Consider the following 27821-nt stretch of genomic DNA (forward strand, 5'->3'; position numbering starts at 1 on the left):
GCGCTGTCCATGCATTTTTTTTCAAAAAAAAGTCCAGACTGTGTGGATTTGGGAGCTGGAATCGTGGCACCATTAGAACAAGAACGTTGTGACTTCAATCCTATCAGCTACACCGACGATTCGACTATTAGGCTCTTTGCCGCAATGTGTTCGTGTGAATCCTTCAGGAACATGCAGAGATTATGTGAGTGTCATCTAGTCTCCCTCGTGATCAAGGTTACTTAACCATAAAAATTTTGTACTCAACACCCCTGTATGACCTACCTAATCTAGTATACAAAATTGGCAAAGTTAAGGTCCACCATTCTAACATGACTGTCCCCAGACTCTAAGTTGGTACACCTACTGACCGTAATGAAAAGGAACATCTCGTGGATTGGCTCTAGATTCAAAAAATAGAAAGTGAAAATGAGGTGGCATTAGGCCCACATTTCCGTATATATCACCGATTTCAAGATCTTCTTGAGTAAATTGTAGGAGCCCAAGACCTCTATGTTTAAAACCGTCAGAGACATGAAGATTAAAACCACATCATCGTCATCATGGAACCCATCGTTCCATTTCAACCGAAAACTCATTTTATGGACCCACCGCATGCTTAGAGTACCATTTTAGGTGCGCATTCTCTTGTTTTTCAATTCATCTAGATGAATCACTTTCTTATTATTTATATGATAAACAAATATGTTTTCACTTGGGATATTGACTTTGAAATTGTAGGCACATTAATAAAATTCCTACTAGGATCACTGCCCATATGGCCAGTCACCGAGTAGGTATCATTCATCACACATTATGATGGGCTTCCCACAAAGCTTTGCATATCTTGACATCATTTCTCTTGAATGCACCATAGGATCTATCATCTTAATCACATTTACCATCGCCTCCCCTTACACATGGTAAACATCCACGTTGATCGATAGCATCTCCCGACTCATGGATCAACTCATGATATAGACCCCCACATTTTATTGGGATCCATGACCATAATATCCAGGTCTGAGAACCACTTCATATTATATGACCTGAAGATCAACCTCATTCTTCTTTACTCATTACTCACTAGTCCCATTCCCATGCCACCCCTTACATGTTACAACAGATCAAGACAGATTCACCACCACATCCTACCTTTCGCCTATCATTCACCCACATTACATAGACCATCTCCATCACTTCGCCTGCCTCACCAACCCAACATGAAGACCAACCAAATGCCTACACCCCCCACAGTTAAGGAACCACACCTCCATATAGCTCACCATCATCACGGGGCACCTCTCTCCATGTTTGTACATTCAAACCACCTTCATATTCTTTTGACAAGTGTACAAAGATATTTTTAGGAAAAAGCCCCCTACTCATGTTTTCATGTCTTTTACTTGGCAGAAGCTTCTAGTCACCGTTGGTAAAAGCTCGCACATTACCCAAAGTCATTTACCATCTTCACACCAGTCAGAACATACTTACATCCACCCTGGAAATCCTACCGACTCCAAGCCCATCCCTATCTACTAAAGTGTTTTTGACTGACTCCATTTGCATAATAGCTCTTACCTGAGGCCAATTGTCCATATCCACTCATAACATGAGCCGTTATTGTCATGCCTTGTCTAACCCACACTATTACAGTCTGTTTAGTACACCTTATATTGATTCCTTGACACAACATGTGGGGCGGTTGGCGCTTATCTCCTATCATCTCCAACACCCATATTCCAAGATCGAGGTAGTACCTTTGATACTAGCTCGTTGAAGGGATATCCTTGAGTGGCATAATGGGAATCACTATTTCCCAATGATGTCATTGATCCCCTTGAAATTTGATGCCAACAAAATTTTTCATGTCAAGGTGGTACCATACTTGATGACTGTTATAGTTCTTTCATTTAATCAAAAACCACTGCATCACTAAGCACCTCATTCAACAATGATTACATCATGATACGGGGGAGGTACCCAAATTCAAAGAACCATGCATACCTCAACACCTCATACAACAGTGCTTCACCCTTTTTATCCATGGAGGAACCAAATTCAGTCTATTTGAACAAACAACCATCAGGGCATTAGCAACTATCATCATCAACCATCAACATGTTAACCACCACAATGTTGTCTAGATAGAACAATTTCTTATCTGATTGTAATAATTCATCACTAGTCATCATAACAAGCATGGGACATGCCCACCTTGTATAGAAACTTTTTTACACTTTAGGTTTTCTTCAGAGCATGGTTATCCTTTATACTTAGTCAAGGGGTTTCCCTACTCATTTCCATAAAAAGTTATTCTCTCTCTCAAAAATTTGATCAGATTCTCTGCTAGAACATAAAATGTGATGTATTTTAGCTATATGTTTGCTCCTAACTTCATACATAAGGGGGGACTATTAACACGAAAAAATCATATGCATGTTTTCATAATCCAAAAGATGCTAAAATACATCCAAAAAATTCAAAAGTGAAGGTTTTCCAGCTGAATAGATCATGTAGTTTAAAAAAAATAATTTCTCCTAAGGTCCAAAGTTTCTAAGGTTAAAAAGTTGAGGACTCCATGGAAATTTCATTCATAGCCATGCATAGTGCCATTTTTTTTCGCTATCCACGTGGTCGAGAAAATGGATGACTCAACAAATTTGGGATCACTTCCCACACTTGAAGGTGATTCCCTGACATGATCTATGTCCATGACAAATAAATTTGACTAGCCTTGAAGATATGAAACCCTTAATGGAATCATCTTGTCCTACTCATGCGTCATTGTCACGCATGAACCAAGAGAGGGAAGATGGATAAAAAAAAACTCTATATAAACAGGGCATGGAAGAACCAAAATATAAGACAGTGTTATGCTGGCCAAACTACTATCAAAGCGAACCAACATTCCATTGTTGAAGCCAAAGAATGTAAGAGTACTAGCATGTTGGCCATATTTCTTCTAAACAATCCATCATCTTAGTGAGAGGAGAAGAGTCCACCATTGGAGAGTATCCATGCTTCTTTGAGAAAGAGGAGAAGCATGCAAAGAGATTGCTCCTTGCTGAGGATTTTTCAACACCATAACTCAAAAAATTCTCTTCAAGTGTATACGATTCATCTATTGTATTTAACTTCTACTACCAATAGTCAATAAAGGGAGCTTTTCCCATTATTTTCTTGACTTGGTTTCTCCATTGAGCATTATTTGTGTATCTATCTCTTTGTTTTAGTTTATTTTTGTATATGCATTTTTTCGCTATTTGTGATGCTTTGTTTATCTAAGTATGTTCACTAACAACACCAATTTTGTTTGTGATCCTTTGTAGGGAACAACCAACTACTAAGGTGGCTTTTAGTACACCATTTCCACAAAAACACTACCATAGAAACTATGCCATGTACTAAGTTTGGAATAGGTTAGAAGAAATAAAATTTCGTTATGAGATGAGAACTAGTATAGTAAGGCTATATGAAAGTATTATTTCGAAGATTACGAGAACTAAGGTGGGTTTGAAGAAATAATTGTGATATAGGATTCATGCAACTTTATTCCCTATTCCCTACTCTCTTTGTCATTTAGAATGATAAGGAGAAATGTTGGTTACAAGAAGCAAGTTGAATTAGCTTTACTCTCACTGGTATGGTCATCATCCTTCTTGTTAACGCTAACAATATTGTTCATATGGCATAGAATCTCTATGACCTTAATAACCATATTAGAATTCTCAAGGACATAAAATCTACTATGGTTGTTATTGTGAACAATGACAAAGAAAATGTTATGATAATCAAATACCATAAGATCAATTTTGTCATTTCCATAGATTAAACTGATACTTTGGAGGAAGTTCCTTCATGAAAATACCTTGGAATCACTATTCGTCATAAGTTTGATTAGAACTATAATCTTGAAAAAGGATAAATGGAGGGTGTGAAGCTTATTATGGGCTTGAGAATAATTGTATATTAGCAAACTTCCAGTTAAAGGATAAGAAAAATTCATTTTTCACACTCTGATCACTCCTATTATATTCTACGAATATGAAGTCTAGGGATGCAGTATCTCTAGGGAATATTGGAGAATGATAGAGAAAATCTAAAATAATTTTATAACTCGTCATTTTATTATTAGAAGCCCTATACCCTATGCTATCCTTCTCATAGAAGCATGCCTCTCGTTCATTGAGTGTACTATCATGGTTAGGTAGTTAATATACAAGAACAAGATGGAGATAATGGATAATAAGAGCTCTCCAAATTTTGCTTCCAACTCCATCCATAAGCTCCACTGACGCGAACGACGATCATAGCCACACTCCAAGTCTTGGCTACATATTTGGGGCTATAGGAAAATGTATCATATAGGTTACCAACAATATACAAATTATTATTGCATCTAAAGTTAATGATAATTTATTGTGCAATAAGGACGTAGAAAGCAATAAAGAGTTGGAAAATAAAAGATAGCTAACATACTGCAAGGAGGTGGTCAACCTAATCTAGAACATCAGAGGTATCTTTTAGTTTTGACTAGTACAAAGAAGAAAATTTACATTGCTAAAATATAAACCAACTCCCACAACCTACATAGCAAAATTAGATGTTAGATGATTCTTAGAACATTGTATGATGCCAAAATCCATCATCTTTATGAAACTAAAAATATAAAAAATAAATGACAAATTCTCAAATGAAATTAGAATTTAATTTCAAAATATCTATTTCAATACTGACCTTTTTTACTATGTAAATCATCGATTAGAGCTCTACGTTACAGCATTTTGAATTAGAAAACAGAGGGAATAACTTGTGAACACGTGGAATTTTAATTATTTATAACCGTTATATATTTATAAGGCTCTTGTCAAATCTCTAGCACCATGGGGTGGTGACGTGGAACTGTTAAGCACAATGTTCGTTTAGTCCACATCAACGACAACTTGAAGTTTCATAGGAAAAGCTCCAAGTTTCATACGAAAAGCTGCCGTTTCGTTAAGTACATAAGAAGTTCTTACAGTGGGAGGACTTTTTCTTTTGGGTGTCTGTTTTTAGTGAATTGTTATTTGGAACACAGATAGTTATCACTTATACCCGACTACTGTCACATGAATATTCCCTGGTGCATGAAAAAAAATGACATAGTACCATGTTTATGCAAAAAGATTGCCATGAGTACATCTATGTCCAAGTAATTAAAATGACACGTGGACATATCGTATCATCTATCTTTCTTTCACAGTGCTGGACTTATCTTTAATAGTTGTCACACTGTCAAGCTCGTCTTCTGCCTGCTTTTGCAATTCCTTTTAGCATCAAGTGGGGCAATAATTCTCTTGGTATATCCCATGGCATACGGAAATTATTTAAAAGTACTGAGACCATTTGTTTCTCTTTTATATCTATGCCATAGATATCCACATATCAATACCCTCGACGTGTCTAACAACTGAGTGGCAATCACCTTTAACATACCAAAGCATACTCTCTTGATAATGTGGTTTTCTACATTGCGTAGTCTAAGAATGAAGTTGGTCCGGAAAACAATAGATTTTTTTGGTTAGATTTTGGTAAAATTTGGTAGTTGTTTTTGGAAATTTTAGGTATAGTTGTTAAGCTAAAAAAATTTGGGTGTGTTGGGGTTTTGATGGAGACTCTATTTCCCTTATCAAAAACAAAATTCATATATTTTGTTTTAAACCAATTTACTGTACAAATAAACAACTTCTTTCCGTATAATCAAGTCATCCTAACATTTCAAAATCTCCAACATATTATTCAGGGTCTTCAACATATTGAAGCCTAAGTAAACATTCCAAGTTGGACGAAACAGACATTCACAGTCTTCAAACAAATCAAAGTACAAGTAAACTTGAGGGAAAACAAACTTCCATGATCTCCAAACAGACCAGAGCCCAAATAAATATGAGAGCTAACAAACATCTATGGTCTTTAATATATCGCAACCCAGTTAATCTCAAGATGCACCATAATTATATTTACTATAATATGAGTGCAAATAAACATGACACAGAAAATAAAGATTCTCGCATGATACAATAAAATAGATATGGTGTTGCATGGCCGCCGGATACGTCGAAGTGAGACAAACTGCGTGAATAGGCATGCTTGACTCCACTTTTCGTTAAGGCTAATATATGGTTATAGATAAACTAAATCCTAATGACATTTTATTAAATGAAAATAGCCAAACGTAACCATTAATTAATCAAATTATTTATATTTGGAATTTTTCATTTCACGGCGATGATGAAGATATTGCTATGATTTTAAATCCAAATCCTGACCATAGATGTCAACCATGTAATTAAAAGAACCTAACATATGACATATCGATTTTGAAGAAAATATAACTTTTGGTGTAATAAAAGTGTATATATTCAACCAAGGCATGTTTGAGTTGATTTTCTCCGGGTTATGATTGCAATTTGGATTGAGGTAATTCTATAAATGTGGAAATTATTGGATAAAAGTTATTATCTATTTTATGGTAATGGTGGTAGTTTTAGTTAATGTTTACTGAAATTAAAATTAAGTTGGTTTTTTTTATTTTCAAAAAGGATAAGAATTATTTTTAGTTTTATTTATATGTTTAAAAAGATTAAAGCGTTTGTAAATCATGGTAGTTTTAATGAGTTAAAATATTTGGATAATATTGTAACAAATACAAAACAATTCTAATTTAATAGAAATGTATGTCAGATATTTTAAAAGTAATTTTTATTTTCATTTTCTTAATATTATAAAGATCAGAGAAATTTCACAATAAAACTTATAAAATTTAATTTTATTTAAAAAAAAATGTATATAACTATTATGTCCCCCAATAATTGAGTTTTATAGTTTAACCAATTTTTTTAATGACACTAATCATACTTACTAATATCCAATATATTATCATTAACGTCTACTAAAATCTACATGATTTCTAAAAACTAAAAAATTAATTATTATTTTTTATATTTTATTTACACCCAAAAAGAAATGAAAGATATTTTAAAATAAAAATATAAAACATAATAAACAAACCTAAAATATAAAATATTATATGCAAAGTCGTAAAAAATCATGGTTTTGTTATGGTTTTGTTATCTTTTCTAAGAAGGTACACATTTTTAATATTTTCTCAAGCTTCATCCTGTAAATTTGTAATTTCTTCCCCAAATAAAAGCAGGTCATCCGATATGTCAATGACTCAAGACAATGAAACTGAAAACAAATACATTAAGGCTCTTTGCAAACTTTTATATGCAGAAACAAAAAAACAAATGAATATTTGAAAACTTCTCTTATGGTTCTATTCAATGAAAATTTCAAACTAAAATATAGTTAATTTTAATTTTAATTACTAACTTAAAAGCACGGTTTTTGACGAGGATTTTAATTAACGCTAATAAAAATCTTGTGTAATATCTTTGTTGCAATTATTTTTATGAAATTTTATGATTTTATGTTTACTTGTAATTACTTAAGTGAAAAATAATGATCCTGGGCCAAGATTAAAGTTAAAAAAGAGAATGATATATGTAAATATTTATGTGTAATTATAAATTAAAAGAAGGTTGTATTTGCAAGTGTTCAAGTTAGTAAAATGAATAGAGTAGTTGTTATAAGTAAAATGAATAGAGTAGTTGTTATGTTATTATCATGTTATATTTTGAAAGATGATTTTACTAAGTTATATTTAAAGATTCTTTTACTAAATTTAGTGTGCAGAGAGCAAAATAAATAATTAGCATGCAGTGGTGGTGTAGGTTTTAACCCGTTATAGAAATTACCTGCACACGAATTTTAAAAACTAAAAATAAACAATGGTGAGAGCATAAAACATAATTCAGATATACACAAAGATTTTTCCCTAGGTCCCAAAACTAGGACGACTAGATTGCTTTTTCATTATATTCCTTTCAATGTTCTAATACATATATATACATGTCGAAGCACCCATAAACCTCAATCTATTAACCCTAGATTAGAACATAACCGTAGTTCCCTTGACTGGATCTACAAAATACAATGGGCACAAAACCATCATGCTCAAAACCATGTGTGAAAACCATGCACAAAACCAGATGTAGGTTTTCCCACTTAATATAGGGTCCAAAAGAATTCCCCGGGACACTACCCTAGACATCATAGAAGGGGGCTATCGCCCCCCTCAAACCCCTCGACAAAGGGGGTTGTCACCCCCCCTGTGACCTCCCTACTGCGTCAGGCACCACGAACAAAGGGGGTACATGCCCCACTTATGACCCTGCTACATGTGAGGCTAGTCATGCAAATAATATGACACACACCCAACATTCTCCCACTTTTTGTTTTATTTCCACAAGGGGTCACAAGAGAGCTTAGTCATTGGTCCAACCATGCAATGCCCATTGTTTCTTTACAGTAAGAGAACTTCTCAGTGCTCATTGACTTTGTCAATGCCTCTGCATCATTCTTCAAAGTGTCCATCTTTACGAGAAACAGCTTTTTGTCCTCAACCATATCCCTCACAAAGTCATAGTGAACTTCAGTGTACCTTGTCTTTGAATGATAAGAAGGATTCTTTGTAAGAAAATTGCACTTTCGCTATCACAGTCTATCCTTATAGCTTGTTGTACCAACCCCATAGTTGAACAAAATCTTTGCAACCAAAGTGCTTCCTTGCTTGCATGAATGGCTATCATGTATTCTACCTCTGTAGTTGAAAGTGCCCCTATAGATTGTCTCTTGCTCATCAAACTAACTTCACCTCGAAACAAGTTAAATAAATACCCACTTGTAGATATTCTTTGATCCAACTCTCCATCCTAGTCTGCATCAATGAAGCCATGGATGTACAAAACTCTATCCAATCCTTGTATTCCTTGGCGGCACAGACCATAATCACTAGTGCCACACGAATACTTGAAAACCCACTTTACTATTATCCAATCCTCCTTCCCTGGTTTTGACATAAAGCTTCTCAGTACTCCCATTGCATGTGCAATGTCTGCTTTAGTAAAGACCATTGCATACATCATGCTGCTAACTGCACTTTCGTATGGAACATGGGACATGTTATCTTCCTCTTCTTGTGTCTTGGGACACTGTTCAGCAGATAACTTTACACCTACATGAATAGGAACCTTCACTGGTTTACTATCCTGAATATTAAACCTTTGGAGTATTGCCTTGACATACTTCATCTGGTTTAACTAAAGCTTCCTCATTGCCTGATCTCATTTAATTTCTATGCCCAAAATATAGTTTGCAGCACCCAGATATTTCATGTCAAATTTGGAGGACAATTGGGTCTTCAATTCTTGAATAATTTCTTTGTTATTTCCAATCACCAACATATCATCCATATAAAAGACCAGATAAATAACACATTCACCAATTAATTCAAAATACACACTGTGATCTACTTTACCTCTGGTGAAGCCAAGTCCCAATATATATGTATCAAATTTCTGATACCACATCCTTGGTGACTATTTTAACCCATACAAAGACATTTTTAACTTGCATATCAGTTCTTTCTTACCTTGCACTGTAAACCATTCAGGTTGCTTCATCTAAATCTCTTATTCTAGTTCCCCGTGAAGAAATGATGTCTTTACATCCATCTGTTCTACCTTAAAATCAAAATTAGAAACAATAGATAAAAGTAATATAATAGAAGCTACCTTGGGAAGAGGAGAAAAAATATCAACAAAACCAATTCCCAACACTTGGGAATAACCTTTTGCTACCGGTCGAGATTTGTATTTCTCCAGCTTGCCTTTTGTATTCATCTTCTTCTTAAACACCCATTTGCTGCCAATTGGTTTCCTTCCAGGCATCAACTCCACCAGATAGCAAGCCTCATTTTTGTGTAAATATGCTATTTCATCAACCATGGCCTATTTCCAAAGTTTTCCATCCTCTAAATCTACTGCTTCCCTCATAGTTCTCGAATCATCATCAATAATATCTAAAGAAAAATTTGAATAGAAAGCAGTTGGGCTATACCTTTATGGCTACCTTCTTTCTCAAACTGATCTTCTCACAAGTGGGGTTTATGGATCTTCATCTTCTGATTCCTCTTCTTTTGTAGAGTCTATTGTTATAGACATATTTGGGCACATCAACCCCAATCTTATATGTCAATAAAATAGGGATCATTTAACCTATAAAAAAGTTGTTTCATACCCTAAAGGAACATAGTCATCTGAATACATCATTCCCTAAAAGTTCCATCTGAGAAACCATCTAGAAATTGTCTAAATTGAACCATACTAACTGCTCCACTGGAAAATTGCGATGCATAGTGACTTCTCCACTACCAGGGTGCGATGCATACTGTTTAGGCCTTCTATAGGGTGCGATGGACGAGGATGGACAAATTTTTGCGATAGTTTGCTAAGTGGATGCTCATGGAAACTTCTAGAAACTTCTCTTATGCCACTTGCCTCTTTGAATTCACCCAAAGATGAATAAGGGATCTAAACTTCAGTTATCCCTTCTCTTATGGAACCAAATGTAACAAGTGGAATGACACTAATCAAACCCCATGGATGACTCACACCCTTGCACATATCTATAAATGGATCCCTCATCCAAGAGATCTGGAGGCTAGAATATTGTGAATTGCAAGGAAGTGCTGATAGTTTGTAATCAAGGAAAGAGGATTGTATTGTTGGTGTGATCTTGCTATTTCATGAGGTGAAAATGGACTGACGTTGGGAGGATGATGCTGGATCAAAAAACTAGGTTGTAATTCTCCCTTCTATTAATAAATTTCTTCAAGTTTTCTTCCATATAATTGTGCAATTGTGAATGTTATCATCTGTGAATGCTATTATTTGTGTGTTATATATCTGATTCTGTAATGTTTATGTTGTAATAGATCACGATGCTTTGACGGTTCTTTGCTGCTGTACTTGTGCAGGTACACTCCAAGCGTGTTAATTACATGGAGGAGTTGCAAGCTCTGTCAAAGGGGAGAGATATCAAAGAAGAGAATAAGTGAAAGTTCCAGGTTGGTTCCATTATCTTTCTCTTATTCATTACGCATACAAGAAATTGTTGAATTGCTTTAAACTCTTGTTTCTAGGGTAGCTGCCAAACCTAGAGGGCTAGTCGTTCAACAAGACACTAGTTTTACCAGAAACAAATTGGCGAGTCTGCTGGGGAATGAATATATGTTTGTTTGTTCTTATTGTTTGTTTTATATTCAATTCTATAAGCTATAGATAGAGCCTGAATTCAGGCAAATAGCCTTCGAACTGCTCTTGCTCTGCAATTGCATAGTAGATGAATGCTACTTCAGTCAATCTCTGGTTTAGTTTATGAATTAAACATCTGACTTGCAAGCACATATAGATGCCCTTTTGATAGCTCAATAACCGTTCAAGACATTCCTTAATACTTTGCTCTTTACTGTTCATCAAGACCCACCTTAACTCATTGAAAACAACTCCACATTTGAGCCAAAACCCAATTCAGTTGTGTTCCTTGGACCATCACACTGTCTCCCACTATGACTCAGTATGAATAGCACCTTCTGAGTGTAGTAAGTACGATGCATCTCATATTCTATGAAGCCTAGGTGCGATGATTGGTTAAGCTCTTTTTCCATTCTAGAAATTGAGGGTTTTGACCTTGTTTTCAGTTTTGTTTGGTTGTTTTGCTGCAAATGAACAGTGCCTCTTTACTGAAACTTCCTTGTATCACTTAGATTACCTCAATTACATTAGGATTAGTAAATGCTTTTGTGTGATTGTTCATTATTTACAATCCTTGGTCGAAAATTTGTTAAATCGATTTGTCACTTTGGTACCAAAGTGTCGTAATTGTCGTTTTGTGTCAAAAAGAGAAGTGTCGTGGACTCTTCCTTCCCTTGATAATCAATTGAAATTTTCTTCATGTATTTGGTTTGATTTTTTTATATTCAAAGTGTCGAAAGCATTTTTATTCAAAATTGAAAAGTTTCGTTGAGTCTTCCTTTCTCTTTTGAGGAAGAAATTGTCGAAAATGTCATTTTGAGTGAAATATTTCAGATTTTTGCTGCATTTAGATTTCCTTCTTGGCATTTTTCACATTAAGGAGAATGAAAACAAATACATGCATTTGCATTTAGTATTTTTTTGGTTCGTGTGCGAAAATATGATCTATAGAAATGCACTAGTGTGTGCTCCTTGCTCTTTGCTTAAAAGCACTATAATTTTCTTTCCCTAGTAGCTAGGATTTTCATTGCTCAAAATAAACAAAGATTGTTTGTCATTGTAGATTTCATATTAGGAATTTCAGATCATTATCACATGGTGAACCATTGAAAGGTAAACTCTAATCAAGATCAACTTTAAAATGAATTTCAATAAATCTAACAACACTTTGGAACTTAATGCAACATATCTAGATGTCTAGGCTAGAGACGTGTTCCGGCATTGTTAAAACTAGTGGCTATCATTTTCATTGAAGGTTGGGTGATTCCTCCTCCTTGATACGACAAGTGCTATGACAGACTTGTGCTCCCCGTACCATCGCATATATATTGGGAGATCACAATAGGCTTAAATCCTTTATCCATAGGAAGCCGAGTCTGCTGCCTTATTGATCACAGTGCACTGAACACAACATTCGGGAAGATTGACTATCATACATAAGTCCTTGGTAATTTCTCTTTAATTTATCACCAAGGTGTATATTGCAGTTTTGCGATTGGTTTGGTAATCCATCTGTCAAGATTTTCCAGAGTAGTCACTTTTGTTCCTCTTCGACTCTTTAAAAGAAAAGGACCATCTAAGCACTTGTCCTTTTAGGCTCATTAATAATCGAAGGACACTAGAGTCATCTTTAGCTTTTTCTCGACTGTTAAAAACTGAAAAAGCAAAGTTGTGTCAAAGTGCCTTTAAAATTAATTGAATTCGGAATAACATATTTTTCCCCTTAATTTTGAGTTGATCAAAAAATCCGCAATCATGGAAGAAATTCAATCAAAACCTCGTCATTCACAGAGACTAGTGAGTCAATCGTCTCTGACCCTGAAAGTGAAGCCAATCCGAACAAAACGCTCTCATTTAACTGAGTCCAATTGATTTGGTTTATTTAAAACTTTTCTTTCAACATCGTCAGAGACTACAATTACTTCAATTATTTCTCGTACATCTTCCTTAAGAGAAGAAGTTTCGCAATTACATGAGGACATTAGAACTGATCCTATTGTAATGGTTGACACTTCTATACCTCAAACAACTCCATCTAGAGTTGATCTAGAATCCCTCTCAGTTCAAACCAAGGCTACATTTGAACCAGTAGTTTTTTAGGAACCTCCCTTTGAGACTAAAGTTCATTTACCTGAACATTTGGAAGTTGATTTTCAGTATTTAGAGGGTGTCACCCCTCCAGTATCTGTCACTACAGAAGCTATACCTTATTCGGCTCCAGAAATCTTTTATGGACCTAACGGTCTACGTCTTCCACCTGGTCTGATTGCTATAGGGGAGATAGCAGAGGATCCCCCATCTAATACCCCATTTCATTTTGGGATTGGGATTCATTTGTATCCCTCTACTCCTGAGTTTGGTTATATTAATCCTCCTTCATCGCAAGCTCTTGTCGAATCGCTAGGAGATCTTTTGGACAGACTAAACATGTCTGAGAAACCATCAACATCTATGAATCTATCATCTGATGCAGCTGTGGCAGAACCTCCTGCTGCTATTCCTACAATTTTTTCTGGTACACCATCTGTTCCAGCTGCTTCGACACCATGGTCTACTCCTATTTGTTCATCCGGAGTCCCATCTAGTCTTTCTTATGTTGAAACTCAACAATTTGATCCTACATACCAATATCAATTTGGGAAAACCAGTTTTCAAAGACCGATATATCCTTTAAATACTGGATTGTTGCCATATGGAGAGTAGTATGCCTTTTCACTGTTTCCTCCTAAGGAAAAACCATATGAGAGTTTCCAACAATATTCAGGTCAAGATGGAATTACATCTAGTGGTTGGATACCAATACTGCCATAACAACCAAGGGTTGTATATCAAATACAACCATTGCAACTTGTGTCGAACATTCCCACTACACCTGCTATTACGATTGTGTCGCAAACACAAGCACGACCTGTTGTGTCTCAACCTCAAATCTCTCAGGTCATGGTACAACAGCCACTTATCTCAACGGCTCAACCGTAACCTCAGGTTAGTGCTCCTTTATATGGAACGACTCAGGCATCGACGGGTATTGTCAATTCGTAGCTTGGTCAATCTTGTAGTATTGGGCAATAGCAAATGGTCCAACAACCATGGTGGCCACAATACCAACAACCAAAATTCCAGCAAACCCAACCCCAATTTGAACTTGGTTTACAAGCTCAAACTGGATTTGGTCAATATCAAGCCTACCGAGGACCTGAGCAACAAGGTTTTGTAGATTATGGACAACCAAATTTTCAAAATGGTTATCAACAACCACACTATACTGGTTATGTCCAACAACCTTATCAAAGTTACCAGCAGCAGATGCATTATGCTGGTATGCAAAGACCTACTACTCAGGTGATTCCATCTTATCCTGGGTATGCTCCACCCAACCTGAATCAACAATTTCCTTTTGTGGAAACTCTAGAATTACTAGATTTGAACAGGCTAATGAATGATCCAATTGAATATGCCCCTTGGTGGTTGGAAATTCCTCATAAAATCCCCTATGATATTCCTAAGTTCAATTGAAACCTAGGTGAAGATCCATCAAATCACGTAATGACTTTTCATTTGTGGTGCTCATCTAACACCCTAAATAATGATTCGATTAGACTTCACCTTTTTTAGAGAACGCTCACTAGTCCGGCAACAAAATGGTATATTTAATTGCCTAGAGCTTCGTTTGATAACTTCACCTTCCTTGCCACTACTTTTCTAACCCACTTTCAGTTACCCATCAGGTATGAAACTGGAAAAAAACTCCTTACCAATTTTAAGCAGACCATGTCCACTCACATATTTGATCATATTCATGAGTGGTGGCATCATCGTCAAATGGTAAAAGTGTATGTTCCTGATTAGCTGTTAACCAAGTGGTTTATTAGTTCCTTATTACCATCTATCACTGAGGACATGGTGAAAGGAGGAGTTGTCACTGAAGAGCAAGTCATTGCTTGTGCCCAATATTTAGATTTGATCTATACTTAGTCTGGCACACTCTATGACAAAATTCTTGACGCTCCTAGACCAACCTTTTCCATTCCAGCTCCTTCTAAATCAAATGGGGACTCTCATTCCAGTGACGATGTGATCGGTGCCTCAAGCACGCAAACCACAAGAGGTCTATCTAGTCAAGTTCTTTCTATCTCTAATAAAAATGAAAATGACAATTCTCTTGCCTCGAAGATTAATTCTGTGTCATCTGACAAAGGAAAAAAACCAAAGCAATGAGGAGGCAAGAAGAAAGGAAAAAATAATAAGAAGAAACAGGAGAATTCCACTCCTGAAAAATCATCTGAAAACCCTACTGCAACAAGGAAACCTCCTAAGTATCCATGTTTAATCTGTAATGAGGAACATTATACAAGAGAGTGTCCACATCGATCTGAGGTTTCAAAATTTTTGAAGGCTTTGAATACCTCAGCGGTGTTGATTGATCCATTTCCAAACCCAAAAACTAATATGGTTGCTACCGATAATGCTTCCACATCCCAAGTACTAATGCTATCCATCGAAAAAAAGCAAAATGATGCTCTGGTATCAACAAGGAGTAAAGATTATGGGAATCCATCATCGTCAAACAATCAAGCTACTGATCAACCTAATGCTTCGACAACGACTTCAAAGGAAGTTGTTCCACCCATTATTCCTGAATTAACCATTAAGCCACCAAAGGGATTCATACATAAATCGACATTTAATCCTCATGCTCGAGCTACTTAGAATTACAATATAGTGGAGGATTTGGCTCAATCGCCATCTTCTATGCCGACACTTAAGGTATTGCAAAATTGTCACTCCTAAAAGCAGGCTTTGTTATCAGTAATAGGTGGGATCGATCCAATGGATTCCAATCTTATGGCCTCTAATCATAAAGGATATACGCCACATTTATTGGCCCAACTCGCTTTTCTTATACAGGTAAAAGCCCTCAATAAAAATGTTCATCGAACCATCATTGATGACGGGGCATCTACCTGTATTATGTCAATGAGTTTCTTTAAAACTCTTGGTTCACCACCCTTGTCATGATCACCAACAACATTAAAATTGTTCAATGGAAGAATGTACGCTCTGTATGGGATTTTAAGTAACTTTCAAGTTGAACTAAGGGGAAAGACAGTAGAGATTGGAGTCGAGGTAATTGATGGAAACAGTGATTATAATATATTACTTAGAAGGCCTTGGATTTATGCTACGGTTGTCATTGTGTCTACATATTTTAGAAAGATTACATTTCCCTTCCTAGGTGGAGTCACAATCATTGACCAACTAGCCTTTTTTAATAACAGTTCACAAGTTACTGGAAGCATTCCATTGATCCATGGAAGTTCACAATCGCTTCAAAATGTTGGAGTAGCTCTCCTAAAAGACCCTTCCTTAATGGGTACTTTTGTCGTCCCGTCTCCATCTGGCTTCATGGAAGTGGCCACAGTGGAAACCTGTCATATGATCTCTTCTACATCATCTGAAATTAAGAAGAGTTCTGACTATTCTAATAGTAAGGATCATCGTGAGGATTTGCCGCCAAGCTCCATTGAAGCTTTGTAGCAACCAATTTTTTGGGCTTGTGCAGAAAATTCGAATCTACACTCAACAAGTATTTGGGTAGATAGGTCTTTAGAATATGGTACCTCTTCTGATCCTTGGTATCGTATACATTGTACAGATGAAGGAATCATCCAGTCAATGATGATAGGAGAGAAGCCATGCGAAAATTATCATCATCATTCCCACCTTCGAGATGACAAAGAAGATTATTCAAATGACCTTAGTCACCCTTCAATTGTTGATTTTTTATTAAATTTTGTAAATATAGTAGATTCCGAGCGAAATCTATTCAACATTGAAGAAACTATAACCATAAATATTTCGACCAAACCTCATATTGTAGAGAATATTCACGTTGGCAAATCTTGTTCTCCATCAGAACTAGATAACTATTGCACTCTTTTTTGTGAATTCAGAGATGTATTTTCATGGTCATATGAAGAAATGCCAGGCATTGACCTAAGAATCGTTGAACATGAAATCAAGATGTATCCAGATGTCAAACCAGTACGACAACGGCTTCAACTTGTTCATCTCAAGAAAGCCATTGCCATTAAAGAAGAGGTTGAAAATTTTTTCCATGCTAGGTTCATTTATCCTGTACCTCTCACTGATTGGGTATCAAATATTGTTCCTGTGATGAAAAAACAAGGAACGATAAGAGTGTGCGTTGATTATAGGGATGTAAATCAATGATGTCCGAAGGACAACTATCCTACACCCTTCATCGACCAGACAATTGATGAATGTGCCAGATGCGAAATCTTTTCAACCATGGATGGATTTTCGAGCGATAATCAAATCAATATCTGCCCACAGGACCAGTCAAAAACTGCATTTATATGTCCGTGGGGCACATTCGCGTATCATAAATTACCTTTTGGTTTGAAGAACACAGGGGCAACATTTTAGAGGGCAATGTATTACGCCTTCCATGACATCAAACACATCATTCAACCATATCTCGATGATCTGCATGCTCATTCATGAAAACGGACTAATCGTCCGCAACATTTGAGAGCCATATTTTTACGTTGTCGACACTACAAGATACGACTCAATCCACACAAATGTGTGTTTTGTGTTGGTTCTGGTCGACTGCTTGGTTTTGTAGTTTCTAAGGATGGAATTCGACTTGACCCATTTAAGGTCAGGCAATCCTTGACATGCCTCCACCTTCAAATTTGCTTCAAATACAAAAACTCCAAGGGAAAGCTAAATTTCTGAGGTACCCTAAAGGTTATACATGTCTTTTGAAAAAAGGGGTACCCTTCCACTGGGATCAGGTTGTGCAAGCTTCCTTTGATGCTTTAAAAGATTCCCTAATAAAAGCATCATTAATTTACGCTCCTGACTATCAAAAAGACTTCACCCTGTATCTCGCCGCTGCAGATACAACCATCGTTATGGTGTTAGTGCAACAAGATAATGGAATTGAACATCCTATATATTATTTATGCCATAATCTTAATGATATAGAAAGCAAGTACGCATATGTTGAAAAATTGGCTTTAGCAGCCGTTCAAGCAGTATAGAGATTTCGACACTATGTAGTCTTTCGCAAAACTACCATTGTGTCAGATTGCAACCCGATGATGTACATTTTGTGATGTCAATTTTTGGGGGCAAAATTTCCAAATGGATAGCCATTTTGATGGATTTTGATTTGGAATTCACCAAATACAAATCAAAGAAGTCTCTTGTCTTTGTAGAGTTACCTTGTGGCTTTCCCTCATCCTCCAACAATTTAACATCAAAAGCATCAATCGTGGATGAGACTCTATTTCTGATATCGTCAAGCGATCCGTGGTACGGAGATATACTGGTCTATCTCCAGACCCAAACTTTTAGGACTAACATCTCTCGATATGAATAGCAACTATCTGAGCGTTGGTGATACAATTTATAGTCGTGGTGTCGATACGATTCTACGAAGGTGCCTCATGCATAAGGAGGCCGAAAAAGTTTTGAATGATTATCATTCAGGTGCTTGTGGGGGGCATCTATCTGGTTATGCTACTGCACAAAAGATCTTACGAGCCAGTTACTTTTGGCCCACAATATTCAAAGATTACATAATTACAGTCAGAAGTTTCCATGCTTGTCAGATTTTTTATCGCAAAACCAGATTACCACCTGCACCAGTGCATCGAGTCATTATTGTTGGCCCATTCACTAAATGGGGCATTGACTTCATGAAATGTAACCCAATCGGCCTGGGGGCATGGGAATATTATAGTCGCTGTCAACTATTTTATCAAATGGGTTGAGGCGATGGCTACATTGAACAATAGTAGGGAAATGACTGTTCTTTTCATTTTCAATCATGTAGCTTTTGGATTTGGTGTACCACAGGCTATAGTAACAGATCATGGGTCACATTTTTTCAATCATTGATCAAATTAACTACCAAATTAGGACTATCCCATGATAGTTCTACTCCATATTATCTGGAGGTTAACGGACAAGTTAAGACAATCAACAAAGTCCTTAAGCACATGCTACAGAGAATGATTGGAGTCCATAAACAAAATTGGCACTTAATCTTGTACTCAGCTCTATGGGCATATAGGACATCGGTGAGACTTGCAATCGAATTTATGCCCTTTCAGTTGGTGTATGGTCTGGAAGTAGTCCTACCAATTCAGTACGAAATCTCATCTCTCAAGCTCACAGTCAATCTGCTTCCTGAGACATCTGAAGAAGAGGCTCGTTTCTTGGAACTAATCCATCTAGATGAAACCATCATGATGTCACGTTGGCTAACAAAGCACATAAGAAATGTATCAAGGCGCAATATGACCAAAATGTCAAGCCTCGTGTCTTCTCGGAAGGTGACCTCATCTTTCTTTACGATCATGATTCCGACAAATTAGGAGTAGGTAAATTTGAACCATTATGGATGGGCCCTTACATTGTTAAACATGTATTGACAAAAGGAGCCTACAAGCTAGTCGATTATGATGGGATTCCACTATTGCAGCCCCAAAACGGGTTGTATCTTAAACATTACTATGCTTGATTGAGTATAGTAAACTCATTGTGCATATGCTTTTATTGCATTTTTGAGTGTTTTCTCTTAGAGTTGTCATTTTGGTTAGGTAATCCACTTCCCATTTGTTGCAGATGTCAAACTTTTGGGAACAATTAGTTGGGTATGCTAACAAAGCTAGTCATAGTACACAGAACTTATCTTCTGCGAACTGGGCCATCTTCACTCCAAGCGACGAGTTACTGAGTTTCAGGGGAATATGTATTGGTAGATTGATGAACAACATTGCTGAGTATATTGCATTGATTGAACTTCTCTCTGATGCCATATCACATGGCATACACCGACTCATTCTCAGGCTACATTCACAACTCGTCATTCTGTAGCTTACTGGTGTTTATTTCATTTGGAACCCAGCTATTTATCGCATGTTCTTAAGAGTTAGTATTTTTGAAAGACAATTTGATTCCTTTCAATATCAGCACATTTCCAGAAACTTAAACACATTGACTCATTCATTAGCAAACTATGTGTTAAATAGACATTTGGAGCATTTGTAAAGAAAGCATTTCACATCAGCATGTGCATTAGGATTTCATCACTTAGCCAAAATAAAACTCCAAAAATCAAAGATAGATAGTTGTTTATAGTTTTTTACAAAAAATTTTGTGCCTAAGGTGAAATTGGTCATCTCACCAAGGAACTCAAAATGAATGCATAAAAACATCCTAGACTAGTGATGTTGGTGATAACATGTCACCGCCTGTGCTATCATGTGCGGGAGCCTAGTCCAAAGACTCGGTACACTAGTAGTATGGTGCTATAATCTCAGAGGTAATTCATTGGTCCTAACATCCTAAATACTGAGTGTGAGGCCCTCAATATGATCCTGCAACACTGCCAGGGTCTCTGATATGTCTAGATCCCGAAGGACGACCCTCCCTATAGCCTCTCCTGCTGGAGCGTCATCTACCTCCCATGGGCATGCCACTGGTTGCATTGGTCCAATATCTGCACACACATATGAGTATTTTTAGTCTTGGTAGCATCAAAAACATGAAAACATTATAAAACTGAAAAACAAAGATATGGTCGAATCATTTTACCTATAGCACTCCACTGCACACCAACTGGTAAAGCCAAATCCGGATCGCTCGGGAAATCCATCTTGGTATATGGATACTCCACAAATACCATCTCGTAGCGATGGAACCACTCGAAAAAGGCATTAGAGAAGGAGATCTATGACTGGCCAGCATGTCTAGCCATCAGGTCCACCCATCTCTGCATCTGTGGTTCTCTCGGTGCAGGCAATCCCAGTGAAATGTTTTGAGACTGCATCAGTGGAATTCTTTCCAAAGCAAAAGCAATCAATGTGAATCTATAACCAAAGTTATTGGTTCTTCCATTCTTTAATTTGGACAGTTGTTCTTTTATGATAGGAGGTATCACCTCACACCAATTAAACGCCTTCGGTTCCAGGCATTCTAGGGCATACTGTATGTAAGATCTGTTCGCTAAATGTAAGGCCGCGCTGCCAGCGTACTAACCATCAAGAGGATCTACGCATGGTCTTTCATAGATGTTGACAATATAACCTATGCTGGAACCCTCTCAAGTGTGTATTCTATGTCAATGATGGAATACTACTAGGTTTCATAGTTTCCCAACAAGCTATCAAAGTCAACCCTCTCAAAGTCCAAGCCATTAAGGAGGTTCTGTTAGACTCTGTCTTCTATCAGAGATTGATTCTTCTTCAAAACAGGGTTTTGAAGAAGAAATCATTAATGTTGCTTTTCAGATTATGTAATTTATCTTCAGCTCTTCTTAAGACAGCAGCAAACTTCAAACTCCGGTCCCTGCACAAACTTATGAGCCAGGAGGACTCGGGCACGCTACAGAGGAACTGCTCTATGATTAATAGGAGGAAGTGGAGGAATTTCTTTCATTGCTCCTTCTCTAAGGGCCCTTCCCCTTGGAGTGCCGAAGTTCATAGTTTCTACAGTAGCAAGTGGCCAAACAGCTCCTTATATTGGAACATCTGATCTAGTATTGATTCCTTCGGTGGTGGATTTGAGTGAGCTTAACAGTGTAAGTAGGACTGTATTGTTCAATGTAGCAGCTGCAGCAGCAGGGGCGATTGCTGACATATGCCGCAATGGGTGCTTTCACCTCTCTGATCTTGGTTTTGATGGCCAAAGTCACTGGACTCTTTGTTGTATCAGATACAAAAGTGACTTTTCTACTTGTTTATTCCTTCACATTATCTCTAATTACTATGGCATTTGCATTAAGCACAATGTTTTCAAAGGTCAGGACAGCAATAAGTGTCTCTGGAGCTCTCATGATTCTTGGTAGCTTTATCATAGTACCTGTAGAATTGTTGCAATGGACACGTATAACATGCTCATTTCTTTCTTTGTTCTCGCCTCTTGGGTTGGCACTTGCAATGAATGTGATTGTACGTGCTGAAGGCAGTGGAAAGGGCTTAAATCTTAATGACTTATGGTCTACATCCATAGGAAAAGAGCCAGGTGATGGTGGCACTCATTTGAGTGTGGGTGCACTAATTTGCATTCTGGCAATGGATAGCATCTTCTACATTTTCACTGCATGGTATCTAGATAATACATGGCCACATCCACAGAGAGGTTCAAAGAAGCCCTGGAGTTTTATTTTTTCAAAAATTTCTGGGTTAATTACAAAGAAAAATTTCCCTACTCAGCTTTTGATCAGGGCAGCAGTTTGTCAGGGCAACAATTAAATGAGTCAAGGTTTGGTATAAATACATCCATTGATGTGCTTGAAGAAGTTTCAGCTGGTTCTGATGGAGGAGATGAGGATGACAACTCCAACATAGAGCGAGTTGATCCAGGTTTGGCATCTAAAGTTGTTGTGGAGCTTAAAAATCTGAGGAAAGTCTATACTACACCCAGGAAATGGTAGGAGTTTTGGTCATTTGACCATGGAACGAGTCTAAGAACTAAAAGAGTCCATAGGGAAGTTGAAGCAGTAAAGGGCCTCAACCTGAAACTATATGAGGGAGAACGTTTTGCTATTGTTGGTCACAGTGGATCTGGAAAGTCTTCCATCATCTATATGCTCTCTCGACTTTTTTGTTGCACATCAGGAGAAGCTTACATTTATGGACTTCCATTAGCAACAGAAGGGGCAGAGCTGAAGTCGATTGTGTCTGTCTGTCCTAAGGGTGATATCTGTAGTGGCCTGCTAACTCCCCGTGAAGAGCTAGAATATATTGATACCATTAAGGGGAAACCATGAGGACCTCAGAAATTCAGGTCGGAAAAGAAAGTCTGTCAAACTCCAGATTGATAAATTGCCGAAGGAGCTAAACCTTATAGAAGAAGCAGATAAGCAAGCACGACAAATTTGTGGCCTGGATAGCTTTTTAGATGTGTCCACTGAACCTGTTGATGATGAAGACTCTTCTTTGGATGATGCAGATGCAATACAGTTCTTCCATACCCTTATCAATGAGAGTGTCAGTGCCTTATTCCCCCAAATGGTGGAGACAATTCATAGATGGGCTCAATATTGGCGTTAAAGACAGAGGATATACGTATTGTACAGATGTAAATCCATATCCTTTCCATCAAAACTTGTTCAATTGAAATAATTACTGTCATCTGCGTTAAAAATTCACATTAGATATCGTTATGGTGATAATTCCAAAACCAATGGAAGGCCTGCATTATTCGTTCCTCCTGCTGTAATCTCGGTAGAACGACAGCGTTGGAGTATTGATGAAGCAACACGCCTTGATGTACTTCGTTTGGCTATAGAATTGGATGCCGACTATGTTGATGTGGAGCTCCAGGTGGCATACGATCTTGTTTTTGATGCTGTTTACACACCAAAAGTTACTAGATTCTTACGAGAAGCAGAAGAGTGCCAAGGGTAAACGTGTAATGCCACCGCTATTCAAACGGTGCCGGAACAACAAAATAGGATTCGATTCCTATTTCCCAGATTTTAATTAATATTGCAAACTAGATATGCGCTCCAGTTTTGGTCAATCATCAGCAGATTTAGAGGAAAGCTGCCTTACTTTAGAATAGAATATAACGCTCTTTTCTAATTTATGAAGTGTTAGTTAAAACAGCGCCTTTGTTTTGGGCAGCAGTTTTATTTAATGTATTAAAAAATTCATTTATAAGAGAGAGAGAGAGAGGGGAGATTTTCTGAGCGCTGGGAGCTGCTGGAGAAGCAGAGAGCTTTTTATTGTACAGTTTTATGACAGAGAATTTAATGGAATTTCACAGCTCTGTTTGCTGAGATTCATGTGGTATGTTGATTTAGCATAAGTTTTTCCCTTTGTCTCATATGTAAACTGTTATGTTTCATTCACCTCATGATCATATCTATTTGAGAAAATGAAGTGATTAGGTAGGAATTCATAGTATCATATGCTCCTCCTATAAGTTTGTTCAATTCAATGTTTTCTTCTGTTTAAGGAGGATTCGAAGTATTATTCGCCCTCCTTAGCTCCTCACCAGTCTTGCCATCCCATTTGAAACCAGATTTGGTGTTAAATTGCATGCCTACCTTGCCTCAGTTGATAACCTGTGTAGTCATTATATTTCTTTGTTTCAAGCTGTGATTTTGCCCATGCAGCCCAGAAAAGCCCCGTCATTCCATTAAAAAACCCCAAAAATCATTAAATCAACCCCCCTTATCAATTTACTAGCCTAAAATCTTTATTCTTAATTGGTCAGCCTAATCATATTGAAAGATCTATCAAATCTGACCGGAGAGAGCCTTCTCATACCTCGTAGGGCTAGCTACGAGGTGAAATGGTTTGATGTAGCCTTGAGAGTTTGTCTATTTCAGCCTAGGTGAATTCCAAGCACTAACATAGTGGCGACCATACTGGGGAAGAACAAACTTGTTTGTGTGTTGATGTGTTTGTTTCATAAGTCTTAGACAGAGCCTGAAGTTACGCCAGAAGCCTTCGAAAACGCTCTTGTTTTACATCAGTGCAAGTAGATAAACGCTGGTTCAGTCAATCTCCGTGAGCTTGTGAATACGACCACTTCGATTGCATTTTACCCCAGTACATGTATCAATTTCATATCTGATGCTGATGGTGGACAGCAGTCAGACACTTATGCAGGCTGAACCATTCACCTGGCGACTCCAACTCGATCCAGACATTCCAGTGCCTGTTGATATGTTCATGCAATGGTAGGGTATGTGGCAGACCCTGCACTTTGTAAAGCTCTAGATGGCGTTAGAGAGTTATTAGCGGATATTGAAATTAATGAAGAATTTTTCAGTATTTTCTTTCAATGTTTGAAATCTCTGAAGCTTCATCTTGAAGGCAAAACTAGATTTTATGAGTTAGTGGTTGAAAGAGTTGAAAATGAGATTCAATATCTCGATGAGCAGATCCACTCTTATGCTTTCCAAGACCCTAAAAAGTTGTTGGAAATCCTTCTTCCTTCACAACAAGCAATCGCAGATTTGCCTGTAGAGGTATACATTGACAATGTGCAGCTGGAAATATGTATCGCAGAGTTGGGGCAGCCAACAGAGTCTGGCTTCCGTGATCCTATTGCGGTATACATGGACACATTTTTCAGCTTGATTGACCGATCGGGCTGTCTTCTCGGTGACCAGGATCATTATGAGCATGAAGGGCTGCCAGCAACTGCATCTGTGACTTCGTGGCAGCATTCTCAAGCGGCTTCATTTCCAGGTTTACTCGAGTGGTTAATTTGGCATTTTAGCATTACTTGATCTATTATTTGTACAGCAGATTAGAGTAGGTTTTGTAAATAAATAAGCAGCCACAAGGGCAGCATCTTGTTTCAGTTGGCTTTTAGTTTGTTTGAGTTCAGTTTCAGTGTGAAAATAAGTCTTCAGCTGTGTTGATTTGTTGATGATGACTCCATTGCCCAATGGTGGAGGCACGGTCTGCTCTCCCAAAGTTCTGCGGTTCTTGGCACCTCCACGGAGTGGCAGCTGCCATCCCAAATGGAGCCGATGTTAGACTCTGTCTTCTATCAGAGATTGATTCTTCTTCAAAACAGGGTTTTGAAGAAGAAATCATTAATGTTGCTTTTCAGATTATGTAATTTATCTTCAGCTCTTCTTAAGATAGCAGCAAACTTCAAACTCCGGTCCCTGCACAAACTTATGAACCAGGAGGACTCGGGCACGCTACAGAGGAACTGCTCTATGATTAATAGGAGGAAGTGGAGGAATTTCTTTCATTGCTCCTTCTCTAAGGGCCCTTCCCCTTGGAGTGCCGAAGTTCATAGTTTCTACAGTAGCAAGTGGCCAAACAGCTCCTTATATTGGAACATCTGATCTAGTATTGATTCCTTCGGTGGTGGATTTGAGTGAGCTTAACAGTGTAAGTAGGACTGTATTGTTCAATGCAGCAGCAGCAGCAGCAGGGGCGATTGCTGACATATGCCGCAATGGGTGCTTTCACCTCTCTGATCTTGGTTTTTATGGCCAAAGTCACTGGACTCTTTGCTGTATCGGATACAAAAGTGACTTTTCTACTTGTTTATTCTTTCACATTATCTCTGATTACTATGGCATTTGCATTAAGCACAATGTTTTCGAAGGTCAGGACAGCAATAAGTGTCTCTGGAGCTCTCATGATTCTTGGTAGCTTTATCATAGTACCTGTAGAATTGTTGCAATGGACACGTATAACATGCTCATTTCTTTCTTTGTTCTCGCCTGTTGGGTTGGCTGGGTTGGCACTTGCAATGAATGTGATTGTACGTGCTGAAGGCAGTGGAAAGGGCTTCAATCTTAATGACTTATGGTCTACATCCATAGGAAAATTGCCAGGTGATGGTGGCACTCATTTGAGTGTGGGTGCACTAATTTTCATTCTGGCAATGGATAGCATCTTCTACATTTTGACTGCATGGTATCTAGATAATACATGGCCGCATCCACAGAGAGGTTCAAAGAAGCCCTGGAGTTTTATTTTTTCAAAAATTTCTGGGTTAATTACAAAGAAAAATTTCCCTACTCAGCTTTTGATCAGGGCAGCAGTTTGTCAGGGCAACAATTAAATGAGTCAAGGTTTGGTATAAATACATCCATTGATGTGCCTGAAGAAGTTTCAGCTGGTTCTGATGGAGGAGATGAGGATGACAACTCCAACATAGAGCGAGTTGATCCAGGTTTGGCATCTAAAGTTGTTGTGGAGCTTAAAAATCTGAGGAAAGTCTATACTACACCTAGGAAATGGTAGGAGTTTTGGTCATTTGACCATGGAACGAGTCTAAGAACTAAAAGAGTCCATAGGGAAGTTGAAGCAGTAAAGGGCCTCAACCTGAAACTCTATGAGGGAGAACGTTTTGCTATTGTTGGTCACAGTTGATCTGGAAAGTCTTCCATCATCTATATGCTCTCTCGACTTTTTTGTTGCACATCAGGAGAAGCTTACATTTATGGACTTCCATTAGCAACAGAAGGGGCAGAGCTGAAGTCGATTGTGTCTGTCTGTCCTAAGGGTGATATCTGTAGTGGCCTGCTAACTCCCCATGAAGAGCTAGAATATATTGATACCATTAAGGGGAAACCATGAGGACCTCAGAAATTCAGGTCGGAAAAGAAAGTCTGTCAAACTCCAGATTGATGAATTGCTGAAGGAGCTAAACCTTATAGAAGAAGCAGATAAGCAAGCACAACAAATTTGTGGCCTGGATAGCTTTTTAGATGTGTCCACTGAACCTGTTGATGATGAAGACTCTTCTTTGGATGATGCGGATGCAATACAGTTCTTCCAGACCCTTATCAATGAGAGTGTCAGCGCCTTATTCCCCCAAATGGTGGAGACAATTCATAGATGGGCTCAATATTGGCGTTAAAGACAGAGGATATACGTATTGTACAGATGTAAATCCATATCCTTTCCATCAAAACTTGTTCAATTGAAATAATTACTGTCATCTGCGTTAAAAATTCACATTAGATATCGTTATGGTGATAATTCCAAAACCAATGGAAGGCCTGCATTATTCGTTCCTCCTGCTGTAATCTCGGTAGAACGGCAGCGTTGGAGTATTGATGAAGCAACACGCCTTGATGTACTTCGTTTGGCTATAGAATTGGATGCC

This window comes from Pinus tabuliformis, chromosome 7 (assembly GCF_031772625.1).
Source record: "Pinus tabuliformis cultivar Carrire ecotype Pingquan chromosome 7, CPIR1, whole genome shotgun sequence".
Taxonomy (NCBI): domain Eukaryota; kingdom Viridiplantae; phylum Streptophyta; class Pinopsida; order Pinales; family Pinaceae; genus Pinus; species Pinus tabuliformis.